We start from the raw sequence: 21927 nt of genomic DNA, 5'->3' as shown, positions 1-21927 counted from the left end.
CTAGGTTGAATTTTAAAAGAAACCACATGACTATTTCAAAAAATACAAAAGAAAATACTTAATAAAATTCAACATTCATTCTTGAAAATATTTCCTTAAAGAACTAAGAAACTTTAATAACAAGAATATTAATCTCAAACTTAACAACCAATATCATCTTAATTGTGAAATATTATAGCAGCATCTCCCAAAATATGTTCTATAGATAACTAGATTCTTTAAGATTTTCCAATGGAAAAGCTTCTACCACAAGATGAATTTGCACATGTTGTTCACATTTGGAGGTTAGTAAAGTACATTAGCATTGTATATGCTCAGTAAGCCCCACAATTAGAAAAAAACAGTATCAACAATAACAATCTGCTTAGCTGTTTAACTCATTAGTTCTCAAACTTATTTGAGCATTTCTTTTCTCACTTTCCGTTATTTCACTCCTTAACCCACTTCACTGTGGCTTTTGCCACCCACCTTTCTACCGAAACTCAAGCAAAAGTGACAAGTGGTCTCCTTCTTGCTAAATCCATTAGACTTTTCTTGATTTTCATTCTATTTGCCCAATGGTGTGCTGGTAAGTGTTTAACAACTGGCTCCCCTTGCAGGAAAAATGCTCTGGTTTGTAGTGTTTGCTAATTTCTGTGGTGTAAATACTCCCACGGTGACTGACTTAGGGCCATCAACATGACAGCAGAGTCGGGCAGAGCTGGGGCAGCAGCAGCATATTACATGGTATCCCCACCTCACAGACGCAATCCACACCAACACCGCATAGGTGTAAAATCATCAGGAAGCAATGCAGTTGGTGTGGTTACTACCTCTGTTTTTATCATAACTTGTTTCACTGCTCGTATATACAATCTAACTTTTAACAATGGCTGTGGATTAACAGTCAGCTCACAAAAATCCTAAAAATTTAACAATTGACTTCACAAGCCAGTCTGAGCTGGCTCCAGCACCGTCGTCTCTGCCTCTGCACCATTTGATATTCTGTGTATCCTCTACTCTTGAAACTGTCTCCTCCCTTTGCTGCCTAGTGACCAGTTACTCTGAATTCTTATCCTAACCCTATGACCACCATGTTAGTCCTTTTTCTTGGTACCTCTTCTTCCTGAGTTCTTCTATCCTATGTGCTCTGCAAGTTCCTTCTCGGCCTCACTCTTACCCATAAACATATCTACTTGCTTACAGCTTCCAAATCTTCATCTCTAACCACGTCTTCTCTCAAGACTTCTAAATCTGTATTTCCAATTTTTTGGGAACACCTCTCCCTGAGTTTCTTCAGGAACCTCAAACTCAACAATTCCTAAATACCCATCTCCTCCCTCTGAAGAATTAAAGACACACAATCCAACACATATTGGACCACTCCTCGCTCCCTGCTAGATGAAAAGGTGTTCGATTCTCTACTCCAGCCTCGCAAAGTACATTCAAGGAGGCTCAGTTCATAACCATAGGCAACCCTTCTCACATCCCTTTTTCCCTTCCCTTCGACTTTTTCACACCCCACACTTTCCAAAGTGTCACCTTCAGCAAAAGCCCTCCCAACTCAACACTTTCTCCATTCTCAGCCCAGTAATGTCATAATCTCTCCTTCATCTCTTTCCCAGCACTTTATGACATAGGGCAACTTAAATCTCCTCCAGCTTTTCATGTCCAGACCCTTTCTTCTCATACTCCAATACTTCAGCACAAAAATCTAGGAACTGACCTTGTAAAATCAACTTTTCTAAGGGTAGGGGAAAGGGGTTTTGTACTGTCAAATGAAAATTCTCTTTGGTGCATTGGGGGAAGGTGAAAGTATATGAACGCTCCCAAACAACTAATTTTTATCCCATTGAACTAAATACATGGGTCTCCCACTGCCCCTGCAAATTGCTGATTGATTCCCTTAGAAGCCAGAGTCAGGATGAGCCAATCACATCCTTCCCTAAATTTTTACAAGATTCATACAAAATTGGCTATTAAATTGACGTCTATATCCTGAGGTGACAAAATAACATGACTTTATTTGAATTAAGAGGAATTTAAGAGAAAGAGAAAAATGAAAATAAAGAATCTCCCAAGGGTGGTCGGTTTTAAGTGACAGTAGAGTTACTGAATTGAATATAAAGTAAAGATTTGGTGATCTAACTTACCTTGTCACAAGTAACAAGAATAAGTACTTTCAAGTTACTTACCACTTACATGACACATGAACGGATTTGCAATGAACCAGAACAACTAAAAGCTTGGATCTAATCCATGGTTACATCTGAATACGGTTACACTTGTGGAGACATAATTGTTAAGTGTGGAATGGTGCTGGTAGTATGGGGTATAGTTATCTCATTCTCTGGTAAGTTATATACTGGAAAATTCGACTCTTGCTAAAGTGTGCAAGACAGGGTGGCTGGGTTCAGGCTGCTTGAGTTCAAATCTTAGTTTTATCACCTGGCAGGTTATTTTTACCTCTCTGTGTTTGTTTCTTCATCTGCAAAATAGAGATAATAGTGTATACCTTTTACAGTTTGTTGGAAGAATAAAATGAGATAATGTACATAATGTGCTTAAAATAGAGCCTGATATAGAATAAGTGCTCAGTAAATATTAACTATGACTATCAATTGCTAGGCTACTTTATTGGTGCTTGAGATAATTAAGGAAGAGTCCTTTAAAAGGATGGGTAAATGACAGTTTAGCTGAGGATTTAAACTGTGGGGTAGACTGAAGTGTAAACTGAACTGGAATAAAGCATTATCTAAACATAAAATCCTACGGTTACATTTATAAATCAATCATAAACTAAGTTATCCTAATGAGTAATATTACTCCAAAAAGTCATGATATCTATTTAGGATTAGGAAGTTGAATGAAACGGCAGATTTGAAATTAAAAAGAAACAATTATGGGGCTTCCCTGGTGGTGCAGTGGTTAAGAATCCGCCTGCCAATGCAGGGGACACGGGTTCGAGCCCTGGTCCAGAAAGATCCCACATGCCGCAGAGCAACTAACCCTGTGCACCACAACTACTGAGCCTGCGCTCTAGAGCCCGCGAGCCACAACTACTGAGCCCACATGCCACAACTACTGAAGCCCGCACACCTAGAGTCTGTGCTCCGCAACGAGAGAAGCCACTGCAATAAGAAGCCCGCTCACTGCAACGAAGTAACCCCCGCTCGCCGCAATTAGAGAAAACCTGTGTGCAGCAACAAAGACCCAAAGAAGCCAAAAATAAATAAATTAAATAAATAAAATTATTTTTTAAAAAAGGCAACAATTATTTGTTGAGCTTCTGATATTTGTTAGCAGTGTTCTAAGCACTGGGGATAAAGAATGAACAAAACAGACTAATATTCCAGCTCTTATGTAACTGTGTAAATAAAGGTGTAATAAAAAAAATTAGATGGTGTTAAAGGATCTATATGCTATATCTGATATACCTACCATGTGGAAAAAAAGAGGAACTAAGGCTGTTAAAGACGATTAGGAATTATTTCAACAAGCTACTGTGCTTTACTAAAATTTATGAATTAAGGTCTATTGATCCCCTTCTCCAAATTTGAGGATTAGTGATTCACTAATTTTTTAAAAAATCAGTTGAAATCCATTTATAAGTGATAATCAATTTTATTTTGTCTCTGAAATAGCAACATAAGCATTTTGCTCATGTTACATTCAGAGTAAAAAATCGCTAATGTACAACATGGTGACTATAGTTGATAACACTGTATTGTATAATCAAAATTTGGTAAGGGAGTAGAACTTAAATGTTCTCACCAAACAAAAAGAGGGAGAGAGAGAGATTTGCAAGGTGATGGATGTTAGTTAGCAAATGGAGGGAAGCCTTTCACACTGCATATGTATTTCAAGCCACCACAATGTATATTTTAAATACTTTACAATTTTATGTCAATTATACCTCAATAAAGAAAAAAATCCCTACTTTCTTATTTGATTAGTAGATAAAAATACATTTCATTTCCATACTATAGTTAGAGACCAAACCAAAAAAAGAGGTATTAGGAATTGGGAAACTGGAAAAGGAAGAGGGCAATCGGAGGGAGAGAAACAGAGGCAGAAAAAGAAGGAAAAAAAAGAGACAGAATATGGGAAACACCAAGAATGAAAAAGGAAAAAAAAAGGTGGGAACAAGAAGGAATAAAAACAGAGCTAGAGCAAGAATTGTGGGGCAGAGGGAGGCAGGAGGGAGCAAGGAGGAAGAAGACGGGAGAGGAGAGGCTCAGAAACCAGAGTCAGCGGAAATGACGTTTCCTGTTTTAGCTCAGGGGCTCACTGTGGATACAAGCGTCAGGAAGTCATCACTGGTGTGTTAAATATTGTGCAGAAATTAAGAAGCCACCACAATTACTGAGCCAAAAAAATGTTCACGTTGGTAATTACATAAGGATGTTGCCTTCAGGAAACTGTTTTTCTCTAAACTCACATTTTCCCTACTTCTGTGCCTGTGCTAATAGTAGTTTCCCATGTGAAATGCTTTGTCCACCATCACCCCACATTCGATGAACAATATTCAATAAATATTTATTGGGACTTCCCTGGTGGCGCAGTGGTTAAGAATCCACCTGCCAATGCAGGGGATACGGGTTCGAGCCCTGGCCCGGGAAGATCCCACATGCGGCGGAGCAACTAAGCCTGTGCACCGCAACTACTGATCCTGTGCTCTAGAGCCCGCGAGCCACAACTACTGAGCCCACGTGCCACAACTACTGAAGCCTGCGCTCCTAGAGCCCGTGCTCCACAACAAGAGAAGCCACCGCAGTGAGAAGCCCGCGCACCGCAATGAAGAGTAGTAGCCCCCGCTCGCCGCAACTAGAGAGAGCCTGCCAGCAGCAACGAAGACCCAATGCAGCCAAAACTTAAATAAATTACTTAATTTAAAAATATATATTTATTGAGTACCTACTATATGCCAGGCACTGTTCTAGGAATAGTTTGAAATGTTACATAGTTTATAATGAAAAATATCAGCTGTTTCAATAATACACAATGAAAATGGGCTATTTTAACAAAACTGTTTACTAGGCTTGAAGTGAAATGAATTTTTTCTTCTGCAGCTAACGTTTTTCTTCACCAGATACCATCGGCACTAAACCAATCCTTATGAAAATCATGTCCCTTATTGAAGTTAAAAGCATTCCAGCATTTCCCCCCAAATATGGTAAGGCTATCATTCCTATAGGAGTCTAGTTCTCTGGATCTTCCCAAGTACAATTAATCTGCGATGATTTTAGCTGCTAAAATGTTCACAATTACTGTTTGAAGCCTGTAATAACTAAGTGAAATAAGTTGAATAATAAAAGTTATTTGAACTTTCACCCACATCAAAATGGAATCCCAAAGACATTCCCCAAATGGGTAGCCATGTCTGGTCTTGTTCAACCTTAGCGGTACATTGAACAAATGATTTAGAATCACGTCAGCAACCTGTGATTTACGTAACTCACTTCTGCAGAAATTCACATTGCTTGTGAAAAACATCACGTGGAAGAGGAACTTACTACAAATATGACAATTGGAAATAAATGAACGCTGAGAAGGCATTAGAGAACAGTACTTTCTTTAAAAAGAACTGTGGAACTAACTGCACAGATATGTTTAAAAATCAAATTTGCATTCAAATTTAGGGAAATGTAGTTACCCGTATGATGAAAATGGTAGTATACATTGGTGTTCCAATATAGTCAATTAAGAAAGAAATAGGAGTGTAATCCGCAAAAATGCTGAATCACTACGCTGTACACCTGAAACACAATATTGTAAATCAACTATACTTCCATTTAAAAAAAAGAGAAAGAAATAATGTTCTCTAAGTTAATGTTGTAGAACAAGAAATCACCTTAAAGTTGAAAGGGACTTTATAAGCTCCCTAATTCATTTCTTCTATCAAACAAGACTTCTTAACAGATGGCCATTCAGATTCTGCATGAATCTCTACTGACAAAAGCATGCACTTCCTCACAAGGCAGCCTTCCCCACCGTTGGACAACTGTAGTCATTAGAATTCCTTCCTTAACCATTCACCTGTCGATGGACACTTAGGTTGCTTCCATGTCCTGGCTATTGTAAATAGTGCTGGAATGAACACTATGGTACATGTCTCTTTTTTTCTTTACACTGAGCTCATGTATGCCTCCCTTTAATTTCTAGCAATCCTTTGACAAGGGCTGTCTATGACCCAGGAGCTCCATAAGGGAAGGGACCAGTCTGCCTTGTCACTGCTCTTGTCCGGGGCCAGCACGACACGTGGCACAGAGTAAAGTACCATGAAGATGAGCCATAAAAATGAGTAAATGGCTGATGACTGCCCTATAGGACCTAGTCAGTAAGTCCAGTCCATTTGTCCTTTAGGGCAGTGGAGTTCTACTGGGATGAAGGCATTTTTTTTTTTTCAGTCTGTTGTGGATACTTTTATAAAATGTAAAACCATGTGCCTAAATGTCATGACAATATAAACTTTTTTTTCCATTAATGATGTTTTTCATTTCTTTTTTTTAAATTGAAGTATAGTTGATTTACAGTGCTGTGTTAGTTTCAGGTGTGTACACCTTAAAAGTGATTCAGTTATACATAAATATATTCTTTTTCAGATTCTTTTCCATTATAGGTTATTACAAGATACTGAATATAGTTCCCTGTGCTATACAGTAGGTCCTTGTTGGTTATCTATTTTATATACAGTAGTTTGTACCTAGTAATCCCAAAGTCCTAATTTATCCCTCCCCCTTTCCCCTTTGGTAACCATAAGTTTGTTTTCTAATATAAACATTTGTAAATGCTTATCCTCAAATCTGCACTTACCTCGTGCCAAGTCAGTAACTAGGAGTGCGCGGAGAAGCATCAGTGCATAAACTGTCCTCAGAGGCCACTCACTGCTTCACAACATCCCTCTCATTTTCTCTCTCTCTGTTCCGACAGGCCCTCTTCATGTTACGTCCAGATTTTGCGATAGCCTCCCAGCTGCTTGCCCTGCACACTACTGCCAAATTAATCTTCTGATTAAATCATCTCACTCTTCTCCTCAAGACCTGGAATCTCAACACTCCTTCCAAGATAAAACCCACACTCCTTTGCCTACATTCCAGACCCGTTCTCATCTGACCTAAAATCTACATCTCCAATCACGTTTCTCACTCCTCACACAGACATACTACCCACTTCCAATGGGATGATCTCTGCAAAATGACCCCCCAACACACGCTTATTCACTAGTCCAGGCTCCGTCTTCTTACACTGGAAATTCTTTCCCCCACCTCTTAGGTCATCGCAAGCCCTGACCTTTTTTTGCTTTTAGGTAAAATTCACATACTTAAAATTAACTATTTTAAAGTGTGTGATTCAATGATATTTAGTACATTCTTAAAGCTGTGCAACCGTCAACTCTATCAAGTTCAAAAACATTTCATCACCTCAAAAGGAAATCCTGCACCCATCAAGCAGTCACTCCCCCTGCCCCGTCCCCACGCCCTGGCAACCACCAATTTGCTTTCTATCTCTACGGATCTGCCTAGCCTGGGTATTTCATACTAACGGAATCGTACTTGGATTCCTTTCTGTTTCTTTCCCTGTATATTTTTAAAGTCATTTTTCTTAAGGTTACCCTGTCAATCCCTCAACTTTTTTTTTTTTTTTTAAATTTTTAATTTATTTATTTATTTATTTTTGGCTGTGCTGGGTCTTCGTTTCTGTGCAAGGGCTTTCTCTAGTTGTGGCAAGCGGGGGCCACTCTTCATCGCGGTGCGCGGGTCTCTCACTATCGCGGCCTCTCTTGTTGCGGAGCACAGGCTCCAGACGCGCAGGCTCGGTAGTTGTGGCTCACGGGCCCAGTTGCTCTGTGGCATGTGGGATCTTCCCAGACCAGGGCTCGAACCCATGTCCCCTGCATTGGCAGGGAGATTCTCAACCACTGCACCACCAGGGAAGCCCAATCCCTCAACTTTTGATATCTAGTTCAACCCCCATATGCTCTACAGGCTTTTCCTGGATTCATCCTCCACTCCACACCGATCTCGCCATTTTCTGAATTTTCGTAGTGCTTGTTTTCTGCCTTCTTTAGTTTAGTCTTTAATCACATGGTGCTTTGAATTTTTGGTTAACTGCTTCAACGTTACCCCTTTTTGATTCATGTAGATTATAAACTCCTAGGTCTAGGAGCTGTGCTGTCTCCCTTTGTGCCTAGAAACTACTGAAGCTGTATGCAACTCATCGTGTCCGGCTGTTTATGAATGAGGAGCAAGTTAAGGAAAGTGAAGTCTTGATCATCAGTGAGAGAGAGCTTCAAACCCATGTCAGTTCTTATCCTTCCTTCTATCATGGTCTCCTCCCTGCCATTGTGCTTCTCAGTGTTGTACGTATAGGTACGGGTCACCTCTTTGCTCTGGTAGGGGATGAACAGGTGTGGCTGCAGGAAGATGATGGCAGGGTGCCCAAGGGTGGAGAGGGTGCAAATTCCCTGCGTTGATCTCTTGCTAAGAGACTCCTACCTTCGTTCTACAAGCACAGATGAAGGTCTACCGAGAAAAGTTGGCATGCAGAGATGTCACAAGGCCACATAAAAAAAGGTTCATCTATTTGCTTTGCTTTTATATGTAAATCAGTTCCTTTGTCTGGTATTTTTGATTTGAAGTGGCTCATAAATGCGTATCTACCTTGTAAAAGGAGATTAACTGTTAAACAATTATGGTGATAATACTTGTGATTCATACGTGAAATCGCTAAGCGTATAATTATTTTATATATTAAAAACAAATGAATAGGTTAAAACTATGTAGTGTTTTATCTAACAATTGACAAAAAGTTTGAAAGGGAACCGGTTTTATTTTGTGCATGAGTAACAAGTCTAAGTAACATTTTGTATCACACATCCTTATGAACTTTTCTCCAGCTGTAGTACTAAACAGAATTTGTTACAGTTGCCACTGGAAGCCTCCAAGCAAGAAAATAAAACAGTGCTCTGGCCCTTAGGCCATTTAAAACCTGTTCTTCTGACTAGAACAAGTAAAAGATCCAACCTAGAATGCTGAAGGCTATAATTAACATTTTTTTCCCTTTCATATCCCATTTTGCCCGCTTTAGGAGAGCAAAATGGAAATTTCTTCTGGCATTAATTTCATATCATTATGTGTTACAAAAGATGTTAAATAAAATAGAAATAAACATTTTAGAGAGTAATTTAGGGAATTCCCTAAACATGTAGAAAACAGTAGCACTGAGAATCCCACACTGAAAAAGCACAAAGTTGTCCTCAATATCCAACCAAGTTTAAAGTACTTATAAAGTACTGATAATGCGCCCAAGTCCCCTGTACTGTATGTAGGCTGTGAATTAGGGAAGGTATGCAGGGCATATATATGTAAGTGGAATAAGAAGAATTACAACATTCATCCCTACTCTCTAGGAATTCACAATTTTGTTTGGTACACAGAACTTGCACATAAAACTTATAAGACCTGACAGCAAACAATCAGCAAATACAACGTGTAATATAGAATCTGGAACGCATAAAATTACATTTCAGAGTAGATCTCCCTTCTAATTGTTTTACTTCAGCCAAGATTAAAGTTAGTTTGCATCTTCTGAGTTCAATAGCTGGTGGCCAGGGTAAATATTTCACACACATGTTGTATGACAAAGGAAATTAACCTGACATTTAAAGCTTAACATGCATAATAAGAACAAAATAATTGTGTATATGCGTTGTATTTTGTGAGGATTGGAGATCATTCCAGCAGGCATGGTCAAATACACATGAATTGGGACTTCCCTGGTGGTCCAGTGGTAAAGAATCTGCCTTCCAATGCCGGGGACGCGGGTTTGACCCCTGGTCAGGGAACTAAGATCCCACATGCTGCGGGGCAACTAAGCCCGTGTGCCACAACTACTGAGCCCAAGCGCCCTGGAGCCCATGCGCCACAACTAGAGAGAGAAAACCCCGCACGCCACAACTAGAGAGAAGCCTGAGCACCACAGCAAAGAGCCTGTGCTGCAATGAAAGATCCCGCACGCCTTAGCGAAGAGCTCGCGTGCCGCAGCTAAGACCTGACACAGCCACAAAAAAAAAAAAGAAAAGAAAATAAATAAATATTTTTAAAAAAGGCATCACCATCTGTTGGGGATGGGCAGAATGGCTGCACTTTATTAAAAAACAAACAAAACAACAAATACACATGAATCGTGATATGGCCTAAAGACACAATCATGCCAATATGCTGTGTTCCATCACTTAATTATTTTCTCAGCTTTCACTGTGTGGTTATTTGCCTGCCTAGTGCTAGCTGCTGGTTCCCCTACCCGGTCTGGAAAGCACCTGTCCCACCATCTATAAGGCCATGTCACCAGGTGGGCAGATTTTGTTTCCTATATAAGGATATTTGGTGCTGAAAAGCAAGCAGTCACTTGATAAATGTTTATGGATTTTGAATAAACCGTGGTCAAATCTGTAAAATTTGAAGGTTTTGGTTACATCTGCATTGAGATGCACTCTAATATTCCATGTCTGTATATGAAAAAATTAATTCTTTTTAACTTCATATAAATTCCTTCAAAACCTATTTTCCTTATCATTTTTTCCCAAAAGTTTCATGTTGTTCGGGATTTATCTCTAAGTGGTCAGTAATATATTTTCTGCGAATTTAAAAACAACTGAAATGGTAGTCAGACAACTGGATTGTGAATATAGAAGTTGGAAATAGCTATAATACTTAAATTGACCAAAGGATGGTCATTTGAAATAAGATCTGGGTCTCCCTTTACTCAAATATTATATTCCAAATATGTAAAAGTTCTAAATATGCTTTTAAAGGTAAGTCGCTAACTTTATTTCCCAGGGGAAAAAAGTTGTGTGTTTTTTTTCATTTTAAAGGGATAGTCCCAGTGAAATTTGTTTTACATTTTTGTTAGGTGTAAATAACTTTTTTTGTAAATAAAGTTATGAACTATATTCACTTGGATAGTTAACCACTTAAATATATCCATTTTGAGAATATTATAAAATAAATAACTCTTCTGCAAAGTGAGTAAGTACCCTATCATTTGGATTTTCAAGAATAGTTAATAGCTTATTAACAAAAGATACATTCCTACATCTTTTGCTAATAAACTTTACTACTGAGAAATAAAGTAATATAGTAAATACATTATACATTATATGTGATACATACTACATACTTATAACCTAAAATACGTAATAATAAGAGATTTAGGAAAAATATTCAAGGACACAGGTTTTTCCCTACTTCACACATAACTGAAAGATAGCCACCTGGCTCCACGTTGCCAGGCTGGCCTGGCAACGCTGCCTGGTCACAAGGCAGGGATTAGGCTATTGCCTCCTCTTAGTCACCATCTCTCCCATTAACATCCTTGTTAAATCTAGATAGCGATACTCATGAACGTCAGGAGGGATGTATTTGTCTGTCTTGTTCATTGCTTTACCCTCCTTCTCTAAAACAGCTCTTGGCACAAAGTAGGAGCTCAACAGATTTTTGTTGAAGAAGTAAGTCTTCATTAAAAAGGAGCTTCTTCTCCGTAGATTTGCTCTGGGGGGGTATCATCACCAAGTTTGTGTTACCCACAAATTCTGAGAGCCATACACTGAGTTTTGTTAGCTGAGGTTTGCCTTGGGCTGTATTGAGAATTAAATCATAAGAAATGATAGGGGCAGGGCAGGGCAGGGCAGGGTCGGGGGGAGGAGAAAGAAGAGAGAAATATTACTTAGTATCTCTGATATAAAGTTTCTAAAAAGCTTTTAAAACTTTGTTTTCATTTAGATAAAGACTATTCCAAAGACATCAGACTGATACAAATTTCTCAAAAGAAGTTCCAAAGAAAGTGACAAGAAAAATGTAACCTGTAATCTGGGTCAAAGGCAAAACTACTTAATATTCCCTTTGGGATTTCTAGAACAATGCAACAGAAAAAAGGAAAAATTAATTAATTCAAAGGATATTGCTCTGTGTATGTGTATTGTATACACACACACACACACATATATATTGCTGTGTATGTGTGTGTGTGTGTGTGTGTGTGTGTGTATATATATATATATATCTTTTACAGCATTCACTTAGAGGTCTGACAAGATTTTGGGAAACCTCTAGTCATTTGCTATTTTAAAGCTCTTGTTATTTTAAAAATTATTATCACAAATTACATCAAGGTCTCGTAATGACCATTTGTAGTAGAAGTTTACCTTCATGTGCTTCTCCATCAGCTATTTATGGTTATAAGTTCAGTATTCTGTCAAGACTTAGAAGACAACTCTATCCTGAGGTTATTTAATTTTAGGGAAAAAAACCCCATAATAGATATACATATTTTTTAGAAAAAAACTTAAAAGGGGGGGCTTGAAAATAAAATAGCTCTGGAAACCAGTGTTTAAAAAAAGCTTGGTTGTTGGTGTATGCTAAAGATCAAAGAGTGCACAGGCCCAAAGAAATCAACAAAATCAAACCTTATGTATGGCTGAGAAAATTAAGAGGCTGTAACAAAGATGGGATATTTTTTCCTCCCAAATACAGGCTAGTCCAGCAGAGTACAGACAAGCCCAATATATGTAATAAAATTATGTATGAAATAAAACTGGGTATAACAGCAATGAATTCATGTAGTGTCTCACATTATCTTCAATGGCTTTAAAGGAATACAAAAGCTAGACGGGTTCTCAATGTTTAATTTACTTTTTGCTTGATCTTTACTGATCAGCGTCATAGACATACTAAAAAAAAAGCAATAAATGTAGGCTTTTAATTATAGACGTAATTTTATATTACTGGCTAAACTTTGGAAGAGAGAAAAATATAAAAACAAAAAGCCCTCCATACCTCACTATTTTAATATAACTGTCATAATTTTTGTATAGTCCCTTCCAGACTTCATATATACATGTTTATATAAGGTTGCAATCAATGGTGCACATACATTCTTTATGTTACTTTTTAAAAAATATTTTTCAAGTTTGCTCTAGTTTTCTAATTTGTCATTGATGATTACATAACATTCCACCTAGTGATTATACCATAATCTACTTAACCATTCCCCTGCTGTTGAATAGTTATTTCCAAATATTGGTTCCTATAACAATGTTTGTATGAAGGTCTTTGTGTATGTGGCTTGTCCTATATCCTACATTTCTTTGGAAAAAAATCTCAGAAGTGAGGGTATAGCAGCAGAGGGTGCAATATATTGCCCAATTGCTTTTTTAGCAGGCAGAACTAAGTGACAGTGACATCAGCTACACATAAGAGTACAAGTTTCTTCAATTCCTGAATTATAGAATTTTAGGATTTAAAAAAAACTATCATCAACAATCACTAGGACTGGCACATTTTCTACTGTTATTAAACTGGAACTGAAGTTTACAAATCCATATCTTGTAAGTCTGTTTAATGTGGGTCCTCTAGGGTCATATCATCCTCAGAGATTTTATAAAATCCAGTCTTTGAACTTGGAGGCTCAAGATTCCTGGCAACCATTCTAAGGTAAGAGGAACCAGTGATGCTTGGACTAAGACGGGAGCCGGGGAGCCTCTACTGACACAAGCTTATTGAAAACAAGACTGAGCTTCTCTAAGTAATAAAATGCCAAACCAACAGAGGTAATTTTACAGGATGACCTCAAGAGATTCTACCAATAGGATAATATGGCAAGGGACTTAACTATAGGCAAAAGTAAGGCCTACTAAAAATAATCCAAATTAACTGCACAGAGCATTGGGCTCTAGGCTCTCAGATGGGATGCAGGGATCATCTGGAGCGAGAGGTTTCCAAACAGTACACATGAGAATCCCCTGAAGGGCTTGTTAAAAGACGGATTACCGGGCCCCATCCCCAGAGGTTCTGATTCAGTAGGTCTGGGGTGGGGCCCGAGAATTTGCATTTCTACCAAGTTCCCAGATGATGCTGAGGCTGCTGGTCCAAGGACCACACTTTAGATTATTTCTTTATTCTTTTAAAATCATGCATTAACTACCTAATAAGTACCATGCTATGTGCTGGAGATACAAAAAGGAATAAAACCAGTTAGTACCTGCTTCAAGAAATTAATAATCTATGTTTTTGTAGACATTGCACTGCTCTAGTCCTAAAAGTCAACAAACTTGGACCTTGTTGAAAACAAAGTTTAAAAATATATTATATTGCCTTTAAATAAAGCCAGGGTATTTCTAATTAGTTCCAAACGCTTTAGGAAAACATGTAGTAATCCTACAATGGCAAATGCCTGAGTGTTTTCTTCACTCTTCTGGATTTTATTAACATATGCAAATAATTTGTTACAGTATCTTCTTCATTTATATATATACCATTCATGTGTTTGTTCTCTTTCATAACTCCATCCACCATATAAAAAAGAGAAAGATTTTCTATAAGTACTTGTCCATACACAATCAAAACCTTGTTTACAAAACCCAGGTAATATCAACTGACAGAAAAGAACAACATTGAGTACAGTAAGACTTGGGGATTCTCTGATTTAGATTCAGACTTCAGTAACACTGTGGAAACGTGAATGACAAGTAAGCAATATGCTTAGTCATACCCATGAGGGTGGCCTATACTTGTTAAACACTGCCTATCAGCTGATTCACCGAATTAATGAACTTGCTTTGGAGGTGGCTGCTAAGCTTCTATTTCTATCAGATACACATTGGCTTCCCATAACTATTTTTGGAAAAAAAAAAAAAGGCAAAATAAAGTAGGTATAAAATTTTGTGATCTGTGGATCTGCCAAAGTATTAGGCATTATTTATATGTCTTTGGCATATTGTTTATGACATGATTGAAAGACTCCTCTCATTTCAATCTATTAGAAAGCTACTTTAAAAGTCTGGAAGAACTAACTCATGAAGAGATTACATAATTTGTTTAACGTCACAGAGAAAAGACATAGCAAGAGGTAATATTCAGATATCTAATTACATTAACCAACTACTAACTCCTGGCCTTAAATTTGATAAGATTTCTTGGATAAACTGACATTTAGGAATGATAATTTGTTTTTCTGAAGGAAAAAAATGGTTCAAGGAAGAATTACGGTGCATGTTGATTTTTTTTTTTTTTTTTTTTTTTTTTTTGCCACACCACACAGCTTGTGGGATTTTAGTTCCCCAGCCAGGGATCGAACCTGGGCCCTTAGCAGTGGAAGCACTAAGTTCTAACTACTGGACTGCCAGGGAATTCTCGTGTGTTGATTTTTAAGAGAAAAACAAATTCATGTGTGGGAGAACATATCCCTTCCTATCACGGCTATTTCAAGTGGCTATTTTCATATTTGGTTTCGTGAAGGTTGGTTTATGGAGAATTGGGGACATGAATCACTTTAATTTTATTTTTCCTTCTCCTGATCCCCTCTTTCAAATTCCAAGTGTGTTTACTATTCCTTAAAAGCCTTGCTTGCAGGTAGCAAGCACACCAGGAACTAACCTTTCAAATTTCTGCTGAGGATGTCTTAAAGAATTAACCCTGCTGGAAATACTGGCATTTTGCAAGTGGACTCCAAACTTTCAAAGGACACAGACGGTGTTGGCGGCAAAATGACGGCCAGTGGGGTGGGGTCAATGTTAAGGAGTTCTTTCCAGCACCTCATCGTTGCCCCTGGCAGTCTGATAGGTATGTTTCCCCATCGCCTTCGCTGTAAAGGAATCGTTACTCCTTAAACATGCAGGATAAGAATATCCTCTTTCCATTCACTTTCCCAGATTCTCTCCTGAAGCAACTCATAGAGCCCAAGAGAGAAACAGTGCTAAGTGGCAACTTTAGAATTTAAAGCTGTCCTAAAAGTCTATGATGTCACCGAGGGGCAGGGTAAATTCTTAGAAACCAACCCTTTCATTCAGGTGTCTGTACGGTTACTGTGCAACCCGCCGCGTGTGGGAAGTGAGCACACGCAGATCTCTTACACTCCCACTCAGGGTATTTCCCTACTTTTCTCCCTCCTATCTACCTTCTCCTTATCTGTGGTAAACTGTGCAGACTTCTCACCCCAGGTCTGCGCTAATCTGAACTCTTCCCAGAAGGTCAGGAAATGTGTCTCAGAGAGGCTTATCCACATATTACAATTCTCCTAAATGAGTCCACAAATTAAAGTGCTCCTTAAAAAATCAGGTAAAACTAGCAATGAATTTATTTTCTAAAAACCAGTGAAGTGGAAGAAAAATGTTTCTTAAACAAGACACTGAAGCAAATTGAACTAAACTATTACAGGATTGAGTGTAAATCCTCCCTGTAAGGTTTTAAATCTCTATTGTAAATGATTCATGGTACATGAATTGATGACTTCATTTCTTTCCTTCACATCTGAGAAGTCACAGTAGAGAAAAGAACCTCATTGCACCCCGTCCCTCCAAAGATTTTCAAGTTGAGAATGGCCTGGTCACTGGAATAGCTGAAGGTATAGCAATGGCTCTGAGAAAGCCAAACTAGACCGTGAAGAGAGCAGAAATTAGGGCTGCTCCCCACTCCCCACCCGCATAGGGGAAGCCACCGAAAACATGGAACACTCATCTACAGGCACTGGCCTAAGCCATTCTTTGCCCTCTGCCCCCCCATCCTTTTAGTTAGGTCCCCACTTGGGCTCTGTAGCTGCATACTCAGGGAACAGGGTGGGAGGTTCAGGCCTGGAACCAAGGCCCTTACTTGCTTGCAAAGGAGACAATGAAATGGATTATTTAACAATCCATAAGGAGAATTTAAAATTTATTATTTGGATGATGCACGGTTAATTATATGCTTTTCCAGTGAGTCCCTACTAGTAAACTGTTGGGTTCCTAGGAGGCAAATTCACTTTTCAAGCCACTAAGAGTCTATTTTTTGGCTGCAGCTTCTTAGAAAGAGCCCCAAGTTTTATAACAAGCACAGTCACTATTTAGTCTTTAAGCTGTGATACTAAAATGTCTTTTGATCTGAAGGATCATAGGCCTCACTAGAAAACAAACACACATTAAGTATTCACAGGGTGCACCATAAAAATATGTAAAGAATAGAACTTTATCAAATAAAAGCACAGCCTGCACCTTCTAAACGCATTAGACATAGAAACCAACACGAAAGGATACACACTGTGTCTACGCAGGACTCACAGAGATATTATCAGTAAAACAAAAATAATTCCTAGGCTGATTTTTGTCCGAAGTCACCAGATAATAGGAAATACAGTTTTAAGCTGAATAATGATGAAATTTCTCATTTCAGAAACATTTTATAAATTGATCACCCCATGGCAAGCATTATCTTCAGTTCATTCTTAACAATAATCTCAAAATTAATACTAGGGTAAACTATTAATAGTTGGAAAAGTATTAGCTCAATTAAATTCAGGGCCAAGGTCATATCATTTAAGATACACAGGTTTGCTGATAAAGTCTGAAAATCATACAAAAAAAAGAGCATAGAACAATAATTGCAATACTTTTCCCATTTCATTGATAAGGAAATGGAGATTTAGAATGGATAAGTGACTTGCCTCACTATAATAATTAAAATGGTTAAAAATGTAAACATTCACATTGTTATTAAAACATAGGTGTGCATTGACTGTTGAAGAAAAATATGAAGAATATGTAAACCTGTTTTTTAAAATAAAAAAATAATTTAAGTATATACCATTATCGGGGATAGCTGTTGTCTTAACATCTCCACAAGATTTCCCCAAAATACGATCCATTTTATTTGAGTTGATTTCCTTTCAAGAACCTACTTAAGTATTGTAGGTAAATAAAAATTAAAATATGACATTTTTATTAAATAAGCTTCAAAAGATATGCCATGTAACTCCCCCAAGCCTACCTCTGTATTGTGATACAATACAAATAGTAAATGACAAAGCCGAGGAAGATTATAAATAATCTTCAATTTGAAAATTTTATCTAGAAAGCTATGAAGCTAACTGAATGTTGATACACTGGGGCTATCTATGCTAGCTAGCAAGGTGGTTATTTACAGATCTTATTGTACTTTTGTGGAGTCAAATTAGATCGGTTTCAAAGGACCTTTGTAATAAGCATTTTAAATCGCTGCCCTTTTTGTTGCTTTTAGGCCTTAAGAGAGAAAGGGACAGGGCCTTAAGAGAGGTCAGCTACCCTCATGAGGAGATCTGTTAGGAAAAATGAGAAAAGCAAGTTAGAAATTCAGTTTAACAATTTTGAAGGTGTCAGGGGGCATATGTTTACGCCTATAGACTGGTGACTTATAACAAGTTTTCTTGATTAGTGATTCAAAAAAATTCTCTACAGCTGATATTTATTTAGTGGAATCCTATGAGACCAAAAAATTCTTCCGGTATATTTGCCACACCTTATGGCATTATTATATTTCCAAGTTCAAGTGACAGTGAATTCAGCAGAACATCCACAAATTAGAAAGACCAACATTTTCTGTCCTACCCATTGGGCATATATAAATCCTATGAAAGAAGAGAAAGTAATAGACCAGGATATAGAAAACATTTGTAAAGTATTATTTTAATATTGTTTTCATGAAAGTCTCCCGTTATTAAAAACCATTTCACAATTTGAAAACTAAATGAAATGTATTATTAATACTTGTGTATGTTTCCACAGCTGTGCCACTCACACAGCTTTCGAATACATAATGAACTTGATAATTAGGGTTAGTGGCAAACATCCTTATTTTCAGGGAATTACAGAAGAGAAAAATAAGCATTTGTTTATAGTCATATAACTTACTAAGAGCAATTAGCTGTGATCAGTAATGTATTATTTCTAATGCATACTCCTAAAGTCATACTTTTTTTCCTGTATAAATTTTAATACACAGGGACAATACAACTTTAATGTCACAGGGATTTTGGAATTAATATTGTGAATTTTAAAAAATTACAATTTAATGGTTTTTTAAATGTAGTTCTGAAAAATATACAAAGAAACGAACAGTAAGGAAACTAGTCCCTTCAAAAAAAATAGTGTATTTAATTATTAAAAATGCCAATTGCAAAAATATTTTCAACATATTCTAAGTTTAATAAAGAATATGACGCTGGTGAATATTTTAGTTTTAATTAAAAAAAGAAATTATATGCTTTTAAACTTAAAAGAATGAAAAAAAAGTGCCCAAAAAACTTAGCCTGGAATTCTCCAAAACTTTATACTTCACTGATGCCATGTTTTCATAGCAGTTATCATAAAAGCAAGAAACAAACTTTTAAACATGAAAAAGTTCTGATTTAAAAATTAAATCACCAGGTTTTTCCCCCCTTCCACTGATTTGCAAAAGATGGAGCAGTCGGTCACTAACTGATTCTAAGATTTTTAAATTTAAGATATAATCATCGGCAAGTGAAGTGTCAAATATCATTATAATTTAAATAAAGGAGAATGATGAGAAGTACACATGAAGACAAAAATGGATGCTTTTGTAACAAACCTCACTTTTTAGCTAACAGCATTCATTTTACAATTTTGTATATTAAAGAATACTATGGTGCCGTATTAACTTCAGAGTGAATCTGATTGAAAACAGACAACACAAAAATTGTTTTCAAACTTGAAAAAGATCTTTTGAAATATCACTGCAAAAGCTAACTGGTAGCATCTCTGAGTATTTTCTACAGAACTTCCATAGGAGTGGAAAGTATTTCTTTAGAAAGAAGCTGCAATGAGTGTCTATGTCAGTCTCTATTCCAAAAGGGTTTTCTAAATCATCTAGACCATCAGGAGGTCCTGTTTTCAGTCAGCGATTGATCACTTAGCTATGAACAAGAAGACTGCCACCGAATACCTGGGATCTGTCCAAGATCTGCCCAGCTCCTTCTAAAGGCTGTTAGTCATTGCTCTCTCAATAACTCCAGTTACAATTTGTTTCATGAATGATAAAAACAGTTAACATGAAAATAATGTACTTTAAAATCGAGTTTTTCATACAACTCAGTTAGTCATCTTGCCTGGTTTTGTTTTCAGACGATGATCTATACAAATTAATTTTACATTTTGACCCCAATTTTGAAAGGAAAAGAAGAAAACTTCAGCTCCTTCATGACAGACTTTTTTTTTTTTTTTTTTTTTTTTTTACTTTATGCTTCCTAAAATAATTGACACTATTTTCCCAACCATTATTCTCAGACCCAAGTGAATTAAATTCTCGCGGTAAAACAAGAGCACAACAAAATAATAACGATATAATATCATCACCACGATCATCATGATCATCATCTTGCAAATTTTGGACGCATCACCAACACATTTCAACAACGTGCAGTTACAGTAAGCCGACTCACCTAAGCAATGGGAGTTAAGAAGGATTTAGAAACGCAGCCTTCTGATCACCAGCAGAGGTAAAGGCCCCTTCTTTACCTAACAAGTGACCTTATATAAAACCAGCAGATAGGTTACTCCCAGTTTCTGCCTCCTTACCTCAGGCTCCTCCCCAAATACCGAGACAGAAAGTACCACAAATACACACCCACTTTCCACCCCTTACACGGAGGGACCAGAGACTTAAGTTAAGCTGCCCTACCTCCACCTACCCCAGTCAGGCTCCGAAGAGCAGGAATCGAGCCTGGCACGTGGAGGAGCCACGGCGCCGGCAGGCCATCTTCCCGACCACTGCGGGGGTGGGAGGGGGCCGCGCTCTCCATCCCCTGCCCCCGGGCAAGCCAGCCCCCGTCCCCGGCCCTTCCACTCGGCTCACCGCCAGCAAGGTGCTTAAGGGCACCGAGGCTGGGTGCCCCCCAAGTGCGCCCCTAGCTTAACTGTCACCACGACCCCGCAGTGGTCACTGTCTGGGTGCTGGAGGCGGACTCCGTCGCCGCGGGACGCACCCGCACGGGATCCCGCGCCCGGCCACGAAGTACCCCGGGAGCAGCCCTTGGACCCTGCCCACTTTCGCCGGGGCTCGGAGACCCGGGTTCTCTCAGACCCCCGGGCAGGCGCGCGCCGAGGGGCCCGTCCCGGCCGCGCGGGGCGCACGGTCTCCCGTCGCCGGTGCGGACCGCCGCTCTCCCCCGCGCGCGTCGCGCGCAGCCCGTGCCCTCCGCCGCCTGTGTACTAGCCCTGCGCCGGGACGTCTCCTCAGGGCGCGACCCTCGGCCGGGACCTGTCAGCCCCGGTGCCCTCGGACCACGACCCGTCCGCCCGGGGCCCCTCCGTCCGAGAGCCCGTCGGCCCCTGCCCCCCGGAGCGCGCCTCAGCGCGGGTCCCTCCGGGGCCCCGCGCCCCTCGGCGAGCCCCTCCGTCCACGGGCCCTCGCCCGGCGCCGCTGCCCCGAGCGCCCCTGGCAGCCCGACTCTGACCTGCGGCGGTGGCCTGGCGGTCCGCTCCGGTGTCCCGGTGGCCGACCGAGCGCCCCAGGCGGCGGCTCCGGCGCGGGCTCCCAGTGCGGTCGGCCCCGCCTGCAGCGGCTGAGCCAGGCCGGGCCGGGGGCGGGCGGGGGCGGGGGCGCGGGGCGGGCGGGCGTTCGAGGGGGAGGGGAGCGGCCGGGCCGCCGCCGCCTCGCGCACAGTAGGACACCTGCTCGCCGCGCCCACTTTCCCTGGAGCGCCTACTCTGCGCCCGGCCTCGCTTGTTCCTCACAGCCGCCGCTGGGAGGCGACCCAGAAATGGTCCCATTTTCCCTGAGGAGGGACCGGCCGGAGCCCAGGAAGATGCCCACGGTCACGTCGGGGAGAGCCGAGGTGTGGAGTTCCGGAGCTGCCCTCCCTCTCCAGGCCCGCGGGTCTCGCCTTCGCACAGTGGTCTGCGGGTGATTTGTTTTGTTTTGTTCTTTTCCTCAAGTTCTTTTCGATGACATTCTTAAAAAAAAAAGAAAGAAGACCATATTTAGGATCACCTGGTTTTTATCCCATACCCAATGGCGCTGCACACTTTCTGCTCCCCCCCTTTCGCATTTGTACTTCCCACTGGTATTCATTATTCACTTAAAGCGTCAAAGTTTTAATTGCAAAAATTTAAAGTATTCATTAACCTCTGACAGAATTTTTAAACTT

General features: G+C 39.6%; 1 protein-coding gene across 4 annotated transcripts in view; it reads right to left on the bottom strand.

Annotated features, from left to right (window-relative positions):
* PPARG (peroxisome proliferator activated receptor gamma) overlaps positions 1-21322 on the bottom strand; it is a 136674-nt gene extending 115352 nt beyond the window's left edge. Inside the window, exon 1 of one of the 4 annotated variants that reach the window (XM_059940412.1) lies at positions 21235-21322. The gene's annotated coding sequence lies outside the window, so the exon portion shown is untranslated. Of the gene's footprint in view, positions 1-20220; positions 20289-20469; positions 20553-21234 lie in introns of those variants that run through there. The other 3 variants (XM_059940411.1, XM_059940414.1, XM_059940416.1) reach the window with 3 other exon arrangements.
* Positions 21323-21927: the final 605 nt, after the last annotated feature.

Source organism: Balaenoptera ricei, chromosome 11 (assembly GCF_028023285.1).
Source record: "Balaenoptera ricei isolate mBalRic1 chromosome 11, mBalRic1.hap2, whole genome shotgun sequence".
Lineage (NCBI taxonomy): Eukaryota > Metazoa > Chordata > Mammalia > Artiodactyla > Balaenopteridae > Balaenoptera > Balaenoptera ricei.
The sequence above is the reverse complement of the archived record's forward strand: the minus strand, read 5'-3'. Positions and strand labels throughout refer to the sequence as shown.